This window comes from Anomaloglossus baeobatrachus, chromosome 5 (genome assembly GCF_048569485.1).
Source record: "Anomaloglossus baeobatrachus isolate aAnoBae1 chromosome 5, aAnoBae1.hap1, whole genome shotgun sequence".
Lineage (NCBI taxonomy): Eukaryota > Metazoa > Chordata > Amphibia > Anura > Aromobatidae > Anomaloglossus > Anomaloglossus baeobatrachus.
In genome coordinates, this window is record NC_134357.1 from 362,376,921 (window position 1) to 362,393,821 (window position 16,901).

A 16,901-nucleotide genomic window follows, 5' to 3' on the forward strand; every position below is an offset into this window, starting at 1 on the left:
CTTTAACAAGATTCCCAGTGCCGGCATTGGCCACACAGCCCCAAAGCATGATGGAACCTCCACCAAATTTTACTGTGGGTAGCAAGTGCTTTTCTTGGAATGCTGTGTTTTTTTGCCTCCATGCATAACGCCTTTTTGTATGACCAACTCAATCTTTGTTTCATCAGTCCACAGGACCTTCGTCCAAAATGTAACTGGCTTGTGCAAATGTGCTTTTGCATACCTCAGGCGACTCTGTTTGTGGCGTGCTTGAAGAAACGGCTTCTTTCGCATCACTCTCCCATACAGCTTCTCCTTGTGCAACGTGCGCTGTATTGTTGACCGATGCACATTGACACCATCTGCAGCAAGATGATGCTGCAGGTCTTTGGAGGTGGTCTGTGGATTGTCCTTGACTGTTCTCACCATTCTTCTTCTCTGCCTTTCTGATGTTTTTCCTGGCCTGCCACTTCTGGGCTTAACAAGAACTGTACCTGTGTTCTTCTATTTCCTTACTATGTTCCTCACAGTGGAAACTGACAGTTTAAATCTCTGAGACAACTTTTTGTATCCTTCCCCTGAACAACTATGTTGAATAATCTTTGTTTTCAGATCATTTGAGAGTTGTTTTGAGAAGCCCATGATGCCACACTTCATAGGAGATTCAAATAGGAGAACAACTTGCAAGTGGCACCTTAAATACCTTTTCTCATGATTAGATACACCTGCCTATGAAGTTCAAAGCTCAATGAGTTTACAAAACCAATTTAGTGCTTTAGTAAGTCAGTAAAAAGTAGTTAGGAGTGTTCAAATCAAGAAATTGATAAGGGTGCCCATCTTTTTGCACCTGTCAAATTTTCTTTAAATGCGGATTGCACATTTTCTGTTAGTCCAATAAACCTCATTTCAATCCAGAAATATTACTCAGTCCATCAGTTATTAGATATATGAAACTGAAATAGCTGTTGCAAAACCCCAAATTGTTATAAAGATAAAAGATTAACATTAATAGGGGTGCCCAAACTTTTTCATATGACTGTATTCTACTGGCCCTGCCCATATAACTTAAAAATATGAGATCCATAGTGCTGTGCCTCACCCTCACAGTACTTTTAAATCAGTGTAACGCTGAAGCTGCTCCTTGGTGCGTCTCCTCCCTTTTGAGATGCAATATCAGACATCAGGGGGTGTGGCCTGCTCCTTGCTGTTAGTATCAGCCAGCCCCCTAATAATAGATTCTGGTGTTCTATCTGAAACAAGGACCGTGGTGGACCGTGGTCTGCTCTATCCTCTTAGTAACAACTAGCCCCCTGATCAGGGCCGGATCCCGGTTTTTGTGGAGGCCGGGCGAAAAAGTCTCAGTCGCCCCAAAGCACACACTGACAATCACATACACAGATATGCACACATACAAGCATACATACATATACATAATTGAAGACAAATTCACAGAAATACATATAAACAGTCATAAATACATCACAGGAGGGACTTGGGGCTACAGTATATGCATCGCAGGAAAGGCTGGGGGATACAGTATATACATCACAGTGAGGGCATACATATTACTGAGGGGCATACACATTACTGAGGGGCATACACATTACCGGAGGCATCGACGTTACTGGGGGCATAGACGCTACTGGGGGGCATACATATTACTGGGTGCATAGAAGTTACTGGGGCATAGACATTACTGGGTCAAGGATGTTACTGGAGGGCATAGACATTACTGGGGGGCAAACACATTACTGAGGGGCATACACATTACTGGGGTGTGGGGCATACACCTCTGGGGGCCCATACAGCTCTTGGGGGATCCATACAGCTGTGGGAGGGGAACTTACAGCTCTGGGAGGGACACTTACAGCCTTAGGAAGGGCACTTATGTGGGGGGCTCATATAGCTCTTGGGGCACATTCAGCTCTGAGTACCCATACAGCCGAGGGTAATATACAGCTCTGGGGGGGTCCACACAGCTCTGGAGGCACATACAGCTAGGGGGAAGGGCACATATAGCTTAGTGATACTGCCTAGAGCTGCGGATCCTCTATCTCTTCATCAGTAGGATTGGAGCGCAGCACACCGAATGGTAGCTCCACCCACAGATGAACTTCTATACACATGCACCCAGAGTTCAGCAGGGAACGCTAGGTGCAGGTGCCAGGTTTAAAGGACCGGCAGCCAGGAAAGTGCGGCTGCCTGCTCGAACACTGCGGTACCTGGAACTCTGCAAGTGGGCTCCCCCTGGCTGTCAAGGGCCCCAGCACTTTCCACCAGCTTCCCTCACAATTATTTAATCATGTTCATGTTTCTATGCAAAGTTTTGTGGTAAAAACGAACATTTAGTCAATAGCAGATTTAACATAAAATATTAATTTATTATGTCTAAGCATGTGATGAATATTTAAAGGGCTTGTTTGGGACTTTAATAAAGATGACCTATCCCAAGGTTATGTGAAGTGTTTGCTACAGCTTCAGAGTCTAACATGTGATGTGTAGGCTGCAGTCCCAGCATCTCTGTTGTAATTTATAGTCTGCAGCCCCTGTATCTCTCATGGGATGTATAGGCCGCATCCACAGCATCTCCCATGTGATATATAGATTGTAGCCCCAGCATCTCCCATATGATGTATAGGCTGCAGGTTCAGCATCTACCATCTCCCATGTGTTGTAGAGGTTGCTACCCCAGCGTCTCCCATGTGATGTGTAGGCTGCAGGTACAATGTTTCCCATATGATGTAGGCTGCTGCCCCAGTGTCTTCCATGTGATGTATACACTGCAGGTCCAGCATATCCAATGTGATGTATAGGCTGCAGCCAAAGTGTCTCTCGTGTAGTATAGGCTGCAGGCTAGAAACTCCTATGTGATGTATTGGCTGCAGCCCTAACTTCTCCCATGTAATGTATAGGCTGCAGGCCTAGCATTAATGGCAGATCCAGTGGCTGCTATAGGGCCCAGTCGTGGGATGTCCGATGCCAGCAACGGCATTGGACCCCTTCTCGGCATCGCACTTTCAACTTTATCGACATCGCAGATGCCGATATAGTTGACAGCACTGATGGAAGAGGGTTTGAGAAAGGGAAGACGTGGCCACAGTCAAGGCCAGTTAGGGAACCCTGCACTAACCTTGAAAGGTACGGAGCATGCTGCTCACCCCGGGGGGGCTTAGAGAGTTGTACGATTAGAGAGCCATTGGGGCCCAAAAGCAGTTCAAGGTGTAAGGAAGAGGGGGGAACTGAGACACAGAGCAGTTCCAAAATAGCAGGGGACAAGTCGAGAAAGAGTACCCCAGAAACAGAATTAAAACCATGAGGATTGAGGCCATGTCTGTCATAACGGTGTGAAGAATAAACTGAAGAAGTTTGGTTGCCAAGTGAAATCTGGTGTTGCGTGGTGTCAGGGCCGGGCGGTCGGGCAGACCCAGGAGGTGGATCCACTGGACCGAACTCTAAGATGGTGGTAGGGAGTCCGGTAGCTGAAGCACTGATGGGCAGCAGAACAGTCCGTGCAAGTGAAGGTAGCGAAGGAGTCCCTGGGACCACGGAGTCACAGATGGTAGTCCGGGTGACGTAGCTCAGGTTCGGAGGCCGAGATGATGTCAGGCGGGGTCCGGAACCTTGGGAGCGAGATGACAGGTCACCGCAGGGATCCGAGATGGTACGGACTGTCAGATGGCAGACGGACAGCGTGCGGGGCTCGGGATTCAGCAGGACTGGATGGCGAGGCGGGATCAGCTCTAGAAGAGAGATACGTAAGTATGGCAGGAAAACACAAGGAGACCTGACTCCTAGCTCAGAAAACACGAAGATCAGGCCCCGCTCCCTTGGACAAGAACCCCCTTTATACCCCGTACCTGTCTAACCTCATTTCCTGTTAATGGGCGCTGGCCCTTTAAGAAAGGGTCAGTGACCGCGCGCGCGCCCTAATGCGCGTGCGCGCGGCCCGGGTGCCAGAAGCCAGGGAAGGAGGCTGAGAGGAGGACGCAGGGGAGCCGAGCAGGGCCTGGGAGGCCGTCGGGCGCCGGGATCGGCGGCCAGGAAGCCCAGGAAGGACGGGCACAAGGGACTGGGACGCGGGGAGCGTGGCAGGTGAGCCGGGGAGCGGGGCAGGGGACCCGGGAAGGGGAGCCGAGGACCCGGGGAGCGTGACAGTACCCCCCCCCCCCACGCCCCCCTCCCCGCAACCGAGACATGAAGGCACGGATCAGAGGAGTGCCCACATTCTCCCTGGGTTCCCAGGATCTATCCTCAGGACCATACCCCTCCCAGTCCACCAGGAAGAACTGCCGGCCACGAACAGTCTTCATGGCCACGATATCTCTTACCGCGTAGATGTCGTCCTCAGCAATAGGAGGAGGAGCCGGGCTGGCAGCAGCGGAGAAGGGACCAAGGAACACCGGCTTGAGGAGAGAGACGTGGAAGGAGTTGGGTATTCTCATCGTGGCCGGAAGCTTCAGTTTGTAGGAGACCTCATTGATCTTGCTGAGGACCTTAAACGGCCCGATGTAGCGAGGACCCAGCTTGTAGGAAGGAATCTTCAGTCGGATGTACTGGGAAGCAAGCCAGACCAGGTCACCAGGAGAGAAACACGGAGGGTCTAGACGCCTTTTGTCAGCGTGTTTCTTCATCCGCTGGGAAGCGCGCCCAAGGGACGCCTTGACAGAGTCCCAAATGGTAGCGAAGTCACGGGCTACAGTATCAGCAGCAGGGACATCCGAAGAAGGGGATATAGGCAACGGGACGGAAGGCTGTAGTCCGTAAACGACATGGAAGGGAGATTTGGAGGACGACTCACTGACGTGGTGGTTATGGGAGAACTCAGCCCAAGGCAGAAGCGTGGACCAGTCGTCGTGATGGGCGTTGACATAGTGACGTAAGAAGGATGTCAAGATTTGATTGACCCTCTCCACTTGGCCATTAGACTGAGGATGGTAAGCGGAAGAAAAGTCCAGAGTCACTCCCAGATGTTTGCAAAGAGCCCTCCAGAAGCGGGAGGTGAACTGAGTTCCTCTGTCGGACACGATGTGGGAAGGAAAGCCATGTAAGCGAAAGATGTGTTGTATATAGGCTTCCGCGAGTTCCTGAGCAGAGGGCAGTCCGGGCATAGGGACGAAGTGAGCCATTTTGGAGAACCGATCCACCACGACCCATATGACTGTGTGTCCGGAGGATACTGGCAAGTCCGTAATAAAGTCCATCGCTATGTGTTGCCATGGAACTGAGGGTATCGGCAGAGGCAGAAGACGGCCATAGGGCAGGTGTTTGGGCGTCTTGTTCCTGGCACAAGAGGGGCAGGCAGAGACAAAGGCGGCAACGTCCGTGCGAAGGGATGGCCACCAGTAATGGCGTACAATCGCACCCCATGTTCTCTTCTGGCCTGCATGGCCGGCTGTTTTCGAGGCATGACCCCAGTGTAACACTTTTTCCCTGTCGGTCTCAGAGACATAGGTCTTCCCGGGTGGTATCTGGGCCAGAGTGACAGGAGCCACCGGAACAATCTTGTTAGGAGAGATGATAGGTTGGATAGTCTCTTCCTCCTGCTCCAGGGGCATGAGAGACCTAGACAAGGCATCAGCGCGTATATTCTTGTCCGCGGGTCGGAAATGAAGCTGGAAGTCAAACCTGGCAAAGAATAAGGACCACCTGGCTTGCCGTGGGTTCAGTCGCTGAGCGGACCGCAGGTATTCCAGGTTCTTGTGGTCCGTGTAGATAATCACGGGGTACACTGCTCCTTCCAGGAGGTAGCGCCACTCCTCCAGAGCCAGTTTGACCGCTAATAGCTCTCGGTCACCGATGGTGTAATTACGTTCAGGTGCTGAGAAGCTTTTAGAGAAGAAACCGCAAGTCACCATCTTCCCGGAGGAGGATTTTTGCATGAGCACTGCTCCGGCTCCTGAGGAGGAAGCATCCACCTCTAAGGTGAACTGGCGGTTTAACTCTGGTCGGTGGAGTACAGGAGAGGAGGCGAATGCTCGCTTCAGGGAGCAAAATGCGGCGTCGGCCGCAGGTGACCAGTCCTTTGGATTAGCCTCCTTTTTGGTCAGAGCGGAGAGAGGAGCAGTCAGGGCGGAGAAGTGAGGAATAAACTGGCGGTAGTAGTTGGCAAATCCCAGGAACCGTTGGATTGCCTTCAGTCCAGAAGGAGGAGGCCAGTTGAGAATGGCGGAGACCTTCTTGGGATCCATCTGCAGCCCAGTCCCCGAGATGATGTATCCCAGGAAAGGAAGAGAAGACTGCTCAAAGACGCACTTCTCATATTTGGCGTAGAGACGATTCTCTCTCAGTCTTTGTAGAACCAGCTTTACGTTCTCTCTGTGGGTCTGGAGGTCCGGAGAGAAAACAAGAATGTCATCCAGATAAACTACTACACATACGTAGAGGAGGTCCCGGAAAATGTCGTTCACCAGTTCTTGGAATACGGCAGGAGCGTTACACAGACCGAAGGGCATCACACAGTATTCATAGTGCCCATCGCGAGTATTAAACGCGGTCTTCCATTCGTCCCCAGAGCGGATACGAACTAGGTTGTAGGCACCCCGAAGATCCAGTTTGGTGAACACACGGGCTCCTCTGAGCCGATCGAACAGTTCGGGGATGAGCGGTAGGGGGTACTTGTTTTTTATAGTAATCTGATTCAAGCCCCGGTAGTCAATGCATGGGCGAAGGTCACCCTCTTTCTTCTTAACGAAGAAGAAGCCTGCTCCCGCAGGAGAGGAGGATCTCCGGATGAATCCCTTTGCCAGGCTTTCCATGATGTAGGTGGACATGGCCCTGGTTTCGGCTGGAGACAACGGATATATCCGTCCTCGAGGTGGTGTTGTTCCTGGGAGCAGGTCGATGGCGCAATCGTAGGGACGGTGTGGCGGAAGTACCTCAGACTCCTTCTTGTCAAAAACGTCCGTGAAGGACCAATAGGCCGAGGGCAGACCCGGTAGGTTCTCAGGAACCGGAGGTCGTCGGACTGGTTGTATAGACTTTAGACATCTCTCATGACAGGCAGAGCCCCAACGGGTGATTTCGCCAGTACCCCAGTTGACTGAGGGTTCGTGTGTTCGCAACCAAGGAAGTCCCAGCAGGACTTGGTGGGACATGTGTGGAAGGACGTAGAGAGCGATGTTCTCGGTGTGCAGAGCACCGATACGCAGTTCCACCGGCTTCGTGATCCAGGAGATGGTATCAGAGAGGGGTCTCCCATCCACCGAGGCAATCAGTAGGGGCTTCTCGAGTAGAGTAACAGGCAGCTGGTATTTGTCCACCGTGGCCTGCTGGATAAAATTGCCTGCTGCTCCGGAGTCGAGGTATGCCTCAGCCGTGAAGCGCGTCTCTCCTGTTGATACTTGTACCGTCCACATAACTGGGTCGGAGAGAGTCCCAGCACCTAGGGTGGCCTCTCCTACCAACCCTAGGCTTTGGAGTTTCCCGGCCTTTCCGGACAGGAGCGTAGGAGATGTGTGTCCCCTCCGCAGTAAAAGCAGAGGCCCTTGGCGAGCCGCTCTGCTCGACGTTGGTCAGACTGTCGTACTCGATCAACCTGCATGGGTTCGTGGACAGGAATCCCAGCTGTAGATGACTGTGGCACAGAGGACTTCTGTGGCGGAGAGGAGTGCCGTACCGCACGTCGCTCACGAACCAGCTCTTTGGAGCGCTCCTGAAAACGAATGTCCACTCGCGTGGCTAGGGCAATCAGGGCATCTAGGGTGGAGGGCATGTCACGACCCGCCAACTCATCTTTGATGCGACTTGACAGTCCTTCCCAGAAGGCGGCTGTCAGGGCCTCATTATTCCACCCGAGTTCAGAAGCCAAAGTGCGGAAACGGATGGCGTATTGGCCCACCGTCAGTGTTCCTTGACGTAGGCGGAGAAGTGATGAAGCAGACGCAGAGGCGCGTCCCGGCTCGTCAAAGGTACTGCGAAAGGCCTGCAGGAACTCTTGAAGATCCTTGGTCATGGGGTCCTCCTTCTCCCACAAGGGGTTCATCCACGCCAGTGCCTCGCCCTCCAGGTGAGACATTATAAAGGCGACCTTGGCTTGGTCGGAGGCGAACAGATGGGGCAGCTGCGTGAAGTGAAGGGAGCATTGGTTTATGAAGCCCCTGCAGGTCTTGGGATCTCCAGCATAACGAGGAGGTGACGCCAAACGGAGTCGGGAAGCATCCGACGCGGCTGCCACTGGTGCGGGAGCCGTGGATTGCCTAGTGGGAGACCTGGGTGCTGCAGGCGTCATTGATGCTTGTAATGTGTACAGGCGAGTGTCCACGGAGGTCATAAATTGCAGCATGCGGGTCTGGACTTCACGCTGGCGTTGGAGTTCCTCTTGCAGGGCCAATAGTGCTGCAGCGGGATCCATGGCCTGATCTTACTGTCAGGGCCGGGCGGTCGGGCAGACCCAGGAGGTGGATCCACTGGACCGAACTCTAAGATGGTGGTAGGGAGTCCGGTAGCTGAAGCACTGATGGGCAGCAGAACAGTCCGTGCAAGTGAAGGTAGCGAAGGAGTCCCTGGGACCACGGAGTCACAGATGGTAGTCCGGGTGACGTAGCTCAGGTTCGGAGGCCGAGATGATGTCAGGCGGGGTCCGGAACCTTGGGAGCGAGATGACAGGTCACCGCAGGGATCCGAGATGGTACGGACTGTCAGATGGCAGACGGACAGCGTGCGGGGCTCGGGATTCAGCAGGACTGGATGGCGAGGCGGGATCAGCTCTAGAAGAGAGATACGTAAGTATGGCAGGAAAACACAAGGAGACCTGACTCCTAGCTCAGAAAACACGAAGATCAGGCCCCGCTCCCTTGGACAAGAACCCCCTTTATACCCCGTACCTGTCTAACCTCATTTCCTGTTAATGGGCGCTGGCCCTTTAAGAAAGGGTCAGTGACCGCGCGCGCGCGCCTAATGCGCGTGCGCGCGGCCCGGGTGCCAGAAGCCAGGGAAGGAGGCTGAGAGGAGGACGCAGGGGAGCCGAGCAGGGCCTGGGAGGCCGTCGGGCGCCGGGATCGGCGGCCAGGAAGCCCAGGAAGGACGGGCACAAGGGACTGGGACGCGGGGAGCGTGGCAGGTGAGCCGGGGAGCGGGGCAGGGGACCCGGGAAGGGGAGCCGAGGACCCGGGGAGCGTGACACGTGGGTTATGGACACCAGTGGGGTGATGGACCCCAGCCTGAAGAAACCAATAAGTGTCATGCACCCCACCCAAAGTCACACCCATATAAGGAGTCCCCTTGGCATGCCTTTCTTCACAGTGATTGCTCTTTTCAAATGATGTGTCCAAAGTAGGCAAGTCAAAGCTTAATGATCCTTGCTTCGAGTGACATGTCTTGCTTGATTTGTGCCAAAATAGATTTTTGTTCTTCTTGCCATCTATTACATTGCTAACATTTTTCTCCAGCACCACATTTCAAAGACAGTAATTCTTCTGTCTTGTTTGTTATTTGTCCATGTTTCACATTCAGGGCCGGCTCCAAGTTTCATGGGCCCTGGGCGAAAGAATCTTAGTGGGCCCCATGCACACACAGACACACATACACAGATATGTACACATACAGGCATAGGTACACATACATATTTAACCCCTTAACGACCCATGACGTACTGGGTACGTCATGGATCGTGTGCCGGTAAGCCCCGCCCCCTGCTGCCGGCAGGCGGCGGCGATCTGCCCACATATCAGCTCTTATCAACAGCTGACATGTGTGCCTGCTAGCCGCGGGTGGAATCGCTTACACCCGCGGCCATTAACCCCTTACATTTCGCTGCCAAAATCTGGCAGCGATATGTATATGGGCGCCGCCATGACAGTCAACTTACTCCGCCCCCACCGGAAGTCACGTGATATGATCACATGACTTTCGGTGGTTGCCATGGTAGCACAGGGTCATGTGATGACGCCTGTAGCTAACATGACTCACTTCCTCTCAATGCCGGAATATAGCCGGCATTGAAAGTAAAGCAGCAAATCTGCAGTTCTCAGCTCTGTAGCTGAGATCTGCAGATAGATAATAGCGATCGGATTGCTGATCGCTATAGCCCCCTAGGGGGACTAGTAAAATAAAAAAAAAAGTAAATAAAAAAGTTTTAAAAAATTAAAAAAAAATAAAAAAACCTAAAAGTTCAAATCACCCTCCTTTCACCCCATTGAAAATTAAAGGGTTAAAAAAATACACACATATTTGGTATCGCCGCGTTCAGAAATGCCCGATCTATCAAAATATAAAATCAATGAATCTGATCAGTAAACGGCGTAGCGTCAAAAAAATTCCAAATGCCAATATTACGTTTTTTGGTCGCCGCAAATTTTGCGCAAAATGCAATAACAGGCGATCAAAACGTAGCATCTGAGCAAAAATGGTACCATTAAAAACATCAGGTCGAGACGCAAAAAATAAGCTATCACTGAGCCTCAGATCCCGAAAAATGAGAACGCTACGGGTTTTGGAAAATGGCGCAAAATGTGCGCCACTTTTTTTGGACAAGCTTGTGAATTTTTTTAACCCCTTAGATACAAGTAAACCTATACATGTTTGGTGTCTACAAACTCGCACTGACCTGAGGCATCACATAGATACCTCAGTTTTACCATATAGTGAACACGGTGAATAAAATATCCCAAAAACTATTGTACGATCACACTTTTTTTGCAATTTTTCCGCACTTGGAATTTTTTTGCCGTTTTCCAGTACACTATATGGTAAAACTTATGGTTTCATTTAAAAGTACAACTCTTCCCACAAAAAACAAGCCCTCATATGGCAAGATTGATGGAAAAATAAAAAAGTTACGCCTCTCGGAAGAAGGGGAGCAAAAAACAAAAACGCAAAAACGGAAAGTGCCCGGGGGCTGAAGGGGTTAAAGACAAATTCATAAAAATACATATAAACAGACAAAAATATATACAGAGTCAGGTACACTGACATACTTAGATACACACATCATACATATAGACACGTTACAGATATTTTTTAATAAGGCTAAGGACACACGGCGAGTAAAACAAGGCCAGTAGAATGCGATAAAAAAAATCGCATTCCAATCGGACCCATGTTACTCTTTGGGGCCGCTCCCATGTGTGATTTTTTTTTATCAGCTCTAATTGGACCGAGAAAACAATCACAGCATGCTGTGGGTAGAATCCAATTAATTTTCTCTAGCACCCATACAAGCCTATGAGTGTGAGAGAAACATCGCACTGCACTCGCACTACAGCAAAGTGCAGTACGATAAACGCATCAGCTGACAATTGAAGAGTTGGGGAGCTTATTCCCTTCCTCTTTTCCGCATCACCTGCCCTCTCCTCCGCAGCTATGATGTGATCGCAAGATCATATTACAGTTGCATGACACTCGGTTTACACTCCAGCAGAGTGGAAGCCGAGTAGCATGCGATGCACTCGCAGTAGTGCTCGTGTGGCCCCAACCTAATCGGAAGCCAGCAGCTGCCTCACTCATCTCTTCCACGTGTCTCCCATCCAGCTTCTTCTGGGCATGCGGCTGTGTGGGACACTCTGCTTGATGGCCATCACCAACAGACACTAAAGGGAGCATTACACGCTGCGATATCGGTAACGATATATCGTCGGGGTCACGTCGTTAGTGACGCACATCCGGCACCATTACCAACATCGCAGCATTTAACACAAATGAGCGACGATCAACGAGCGCAAAAACATGAAAAATCGTTGCTCGTTGACACGTCACTCATTTCCTTATTATCGCTGCTGCTGCTGGTACGATGTTGTTCGTCGTTCCTGGGGCAGCACACATCGCTATGTATGACACCGCGGGAGCGATGAACATCTTCTTACCTGCCTCCACCAGCAATGCAGAAGGAAAGAGGTGGGCGGGATGTTACATCCCACTCATCTTCGCCCCTCCGCTTCTATTGGCCGGCCGCTTAGTGACGTCGCTGTGACGTCGAACGCACCTCCCCCTTGAGGGAGGGATTATTTGGCCGTCACAGCGACGTCGCTGCATAGGTATGTGCATGTGACACTGCCGTAGCGATAATGATCGCTACGGCAGCGGTCACCACATATCGTTACAACAATGGGGTCGGGTGCAATCGCATGCGACATCGCTAGTAATCGCTAGCGATGTCGCAGTGTGTAAAGCACCCTTAAGATGTGTCTTCGTTGCCTGTGAAATGTTCCTTGATTTGAAGACCCTGTCCAGTGACTTCATTGTTGATTTGTCCATAGCTATTCTCCTATTAACTCCCAGTATTGTTGCTGCATCTTCATTGATCATCGATACTAGTAGTCCTTCCAGTTCATCGCCGTACATCTCAAAAGTTTCCTGATCATACCTGACAGTAGTCAAAATCTTTGTCTTTTTTGTGTTGAATACAAAACCCATGATCGAGCTTTTCCATTTTCATACCCATAAGTCCTTCATTTCATTTAGGTTTGTTGCTATCAATGTTGTATCATCTGCATATTTACTTCTCTTGTGTAACTTTTTATTTAAGTAAATGAAAAAAATTCTTAAATTTGTAAAAAAAAATTGGTTTGTGTCACCATTTCTGAGACACGTAGCTTTCTATTTTCCTATGAATTGAGCTGTATGAAGAGTTTATTTTGTGCTGGGAGCTGACATTTTAATGGATAATATTTTGATGTAGATATAGTGTTTATCACTTATTACTGCATTTGTTAGCAAAGTGCCATGAACAAAACAACAAAAGTGCAATTTTGGTGTTGTGAGGTTTTTTTTTACCTTGTGTCATTTACTGTATAAGCTAAATACTTTTATGTTTTAATAGATCAAACTTTTAGGGATAAGACAATACTTAATATGTTCAATTTCGAAAATGTATTTCTAATTGGGGAAAGGAGGGTGATTTGAATATTTAAGTGCTTTGATAATGTTTTTGATATTTAATAAAAAATTCTTTTCACTCTTATCTTTATTTCACATATTGGACTTACCTACGATCATTCGATCGCTTGTTCTATATAACACAATAAAACTGCATTACAGTATTTACAGAAAATCACGGTCTCCTATGTTGCATTATGAGAGTGAACAATGGGCACATGAAATGACACCCCTGCAAGATCATGCTCTTTAAATGTTGTCGGTTAACGGGTTAACAGCTGTGTATGGTGCTAGGTCCAATGGCTGCTGTTAGAAACACATGCTGACTATGTAACAGAGAACCTGAGCCCCTTTCATACACCGGCACCCACTCTATAATGGAATAGTACCTCATGGGGTGGGATTGGTTTAAAATGTTTTCCTACACCTTTTCCTTAATGATACCAAAGTGTTGAGCCCTGGTGTCCATGACCATACAGAAATGGGTTGTCAAGTAGCTGCAAGGCAAAAAAAAAACTGCATTGAAAAGACATACGTAAGGAAGAATTAATGGAAAAATTGTTGCCAGATCACACTGACTGCTTTATGTGTAGATTGGCTGTACAGGGAGGTTTGACTAGTAGTGATGATAGAAAGTCTAGGGTCTTTATAATCTGATCATGTCAAAGGGACACATCACTATGATGCTATAGGTTAAAGGCACTAGATTATGTGATGGGGCGTTGATCCAGAGAACTAGTCTGATTGCTGAATGTGGAGTCGAGAAGAAATTTTTCAGGGAGATATTAGGCTAGTTTCACACATCCGGTGGTAGTGCGGCAACTTCCGGGTCACATGCTCTGGTCACATGACAGCATGGAACCAGAGCTTGTCGCGCTGCCATTGTACTGTATATGTGGTATCCCACAAAGTGGTCATCTTCTTGGGATACCAGAAATATAGAGTATTTCGCACAAATGTAATTTTCTATGTATATTATGTACTGTAGGATATTGTGAAAACCTGGTGACAGGCAGCACTCAAAGGGTTAAGTTTCCCCTGTGCAGTCATCCAATGACTGCAGTGGTAGGTGTCCCATGCAGGGGGGAGGAGCTAACTCTGACTACGCGTGGGAGGATAGGGTCGGCTGGGAGACAGGAGTTGAGGAGAAAAGTTGCCCCTCAGGGGTCTGCCTGTCTGGTGTGGTTGAATTTACCACAGTATGTGCGGAAAACACTGACCAGCTGTCATCTGTAAATACTTATCTAAATCACCAGTAATGAGACTGTTCATCACCGAAGCGGAGTTGTTTTATGATTAAATATTAACAACAACAATAACAACTATTACCACCATCAGACTCAACCGTGTCCCACACAAGGTTACCACATATACACTGTACTAGAGTTCGCCGAATCCGGCAAACCGGCTAAAAGCCGGATGTGTGAAACTAGCCTTAGTGTCTACCCCATGGGTCTTTTGTCTTCCTCCATATCAGCTTCCTCTAGATTTAGTTAGGCTATAGGTTGAACTTTATGGTCTTAACCCCTTCACGACCTAGGATACAACGGTTTGTCCTAAATCATGAAGTGGTGCTTCGGTGAACCAGCGGTGATCCCCACACATGTTTGCTGACTTGAGCAACAGACATGTGTGCCTCGCAAGCGTAGGTGGATTGCAGATTAACCCCTTAAATCGCGCTGTCAAAATGTGACAATGCGATTTAAATGGCGAAATTGCCTTTCACTGCCGCCATCAGAGGTCTTATGACGCGATCACGGGAAGCCAATGGTTGCCAAGGTAGTGACGGGTTATGTGATGTCTCCTGTCACTATCATGACGAAGTTCATGTTACAGCCGACAGAGCAGTGCAATAAGAATGCAGCAGTGCTGCTCTGATCATCGGAAATTAATCAGCGATCAGACTGCTGATCCTTATAGTCCCCTAGAGGGACTAATAAAATAAAAAAAAGTAAAAAAAGTTTTAACAAATTAAAAAACATAAAAGTTCAAAATTACCCTCCATTCGCCCCATTGAAAATGAAAGAGTTAAAAAAATAAAATTTATACACATATTCGATATTGCCGAGTTCAGAAATGCCCAATCTATCAAAATATAAAATCAATTAACCTGAATGGTAAATAGCGCAGTGGCAAAAAAATTCCAAACGCCAAAATTACGTTTTTTGATCATTGCAAATTTTGCGACAAAAATGCAATAACAGACGATTAAAATGTAGCATCTGCCCAAAAATGGTACTGTTAAAAATGTCAGCTCCAGACGCAAAAAATAAGCCATGCCAAAAAGAAAAAAAGGAAAAACCAGCAAAACATCCACAGATCAGGAAAAAAAAACAACAGGGGAAAAATAAGCCATCACTGAGCCCCATATCGCGAAAAATTAGATTGCTACAGGTCTTTGAAAACGGTGCAAAAAGTGCGCCACTGTTTTTGGATAAACTTCAGAATTTTTTTAACCCCTTGGATAAAAGTAAACCTATACATGGATGATGTCTACGAACTCGTACCAACTTGATGTATCACACTGAAAAGTCATTTTTACCATATAGTGAATATGGTGAATAAAATATCCCAAAAACAATCATGCAATCACACTTTTTTTCGCAATTTTTCTGCACTTGGAATTTTTTTGCCGTTTTCAAGTACACTATATGATAAAACTTATGGTTTCATTTAAAAGTACAACTCGACCCACAAAAAACAAGCCTTGACATGGCAAGATTGACAGAAAAATGAAAAAGTTACGGCACTTGGAAAAAGGGGAACAAACCCCCCACCGCCCCGAAAAATGGAGAATCTCCCGAGGTTGAAGGGGTTATAGGTGTTTTACTCACTAAAAGGGTTAATTTTACAGTTAACTTTAATCAATAGATCTTAGAATAGTAATAATTTCCACAATTGGATGTGTTTAAGAAAACAAATGTTCCTTTGCTGAGATAATCTTATATATGTCCATGCTCTCTGTGCTGTGTAATGGCCGTGTCTGGCCGTACAGGGGCATGGTGTGATGAAACCACAAGTCCAGGGCAGGGAAGGATGCAAAAGAGAGATTAAGGACATTACAGCTCTGAATCACAGCTGAATCTTTTTGTGAGGTAACGCATTTCTCTGCCTGTCTTTAAAAAATGTTTTACCTCAGAGAAAGAATCATTTGTGATCCCATGCTGTAATGTCTATATACTTTTTTATGTCCTCATGCTTAGGAGATGTGGTATGATCAGACATGTCCCTGTACGGTCAGACACGGCCATTGCACAGCACATAGCTATAGCAGGGACACATATATAAGATTATTTCAGCACAGGTACATTTTTTTTAATCACATCCAATTGTAGAAATTATTATTTTTCCAAGATCTATTGATTAAAATGAACTTTGTTCATGGGACAACTCCTTAAAGTCTACCTTCAACTTTAAAAGCTATGAAATAATAAAACTTTTTAGTGATCTGTGTGAGGGTCTTAGGCGGGCTTTACACGTTGCGACATCCCTACCAATATATCGTTGGGGTCACATCGTTAGTGACGCACACCCGGCGCCGGTAGCGACATCGCAATGTGTAAATCCTAGGTGCGACGGTGAACGAGCGCAAAAGCGTAACAAATCACTGATCTGTGTCACGTCGTTCGTTTCCATAATGTCGTTACTGCTGCAGATACGATGTTGTTCCTCGTTCCTCGTTCCTGCAGCACCACACATCACTGAGTGTGAAACCGCAGGAACGACAAACATCTCCTTACCTGCGTCCACCAGCAATGTGGAAGGAAGGAGGTGGAAGGAGATGTTATGTCCCGCTCATCTCCGCCTCTCCGCTTCTATTGGCCGGCTGCTTGGTGACGTCGCGGTGACATCGCTGTGATGCCGAACGCACCTCCCCCTTGAAGGAGGGATTGTTCAGCGGTCACAGCGACGTCGCCGACCAGGTATGTGCATGTAAAGCTGCCGTAGCGATAATGTTCGCTACGGCAGCAAGCACCATGTACGACGGGGTCGGGTGCTATCGCGCTCGACATCGCTAGCAATTGCTAGCGATGTCACAGCGTGTAAAGCCTGCCTTAGAACCCTAACCACACTGGAAAAACATCTTAGATCACACTATGACTTGTCAAAAA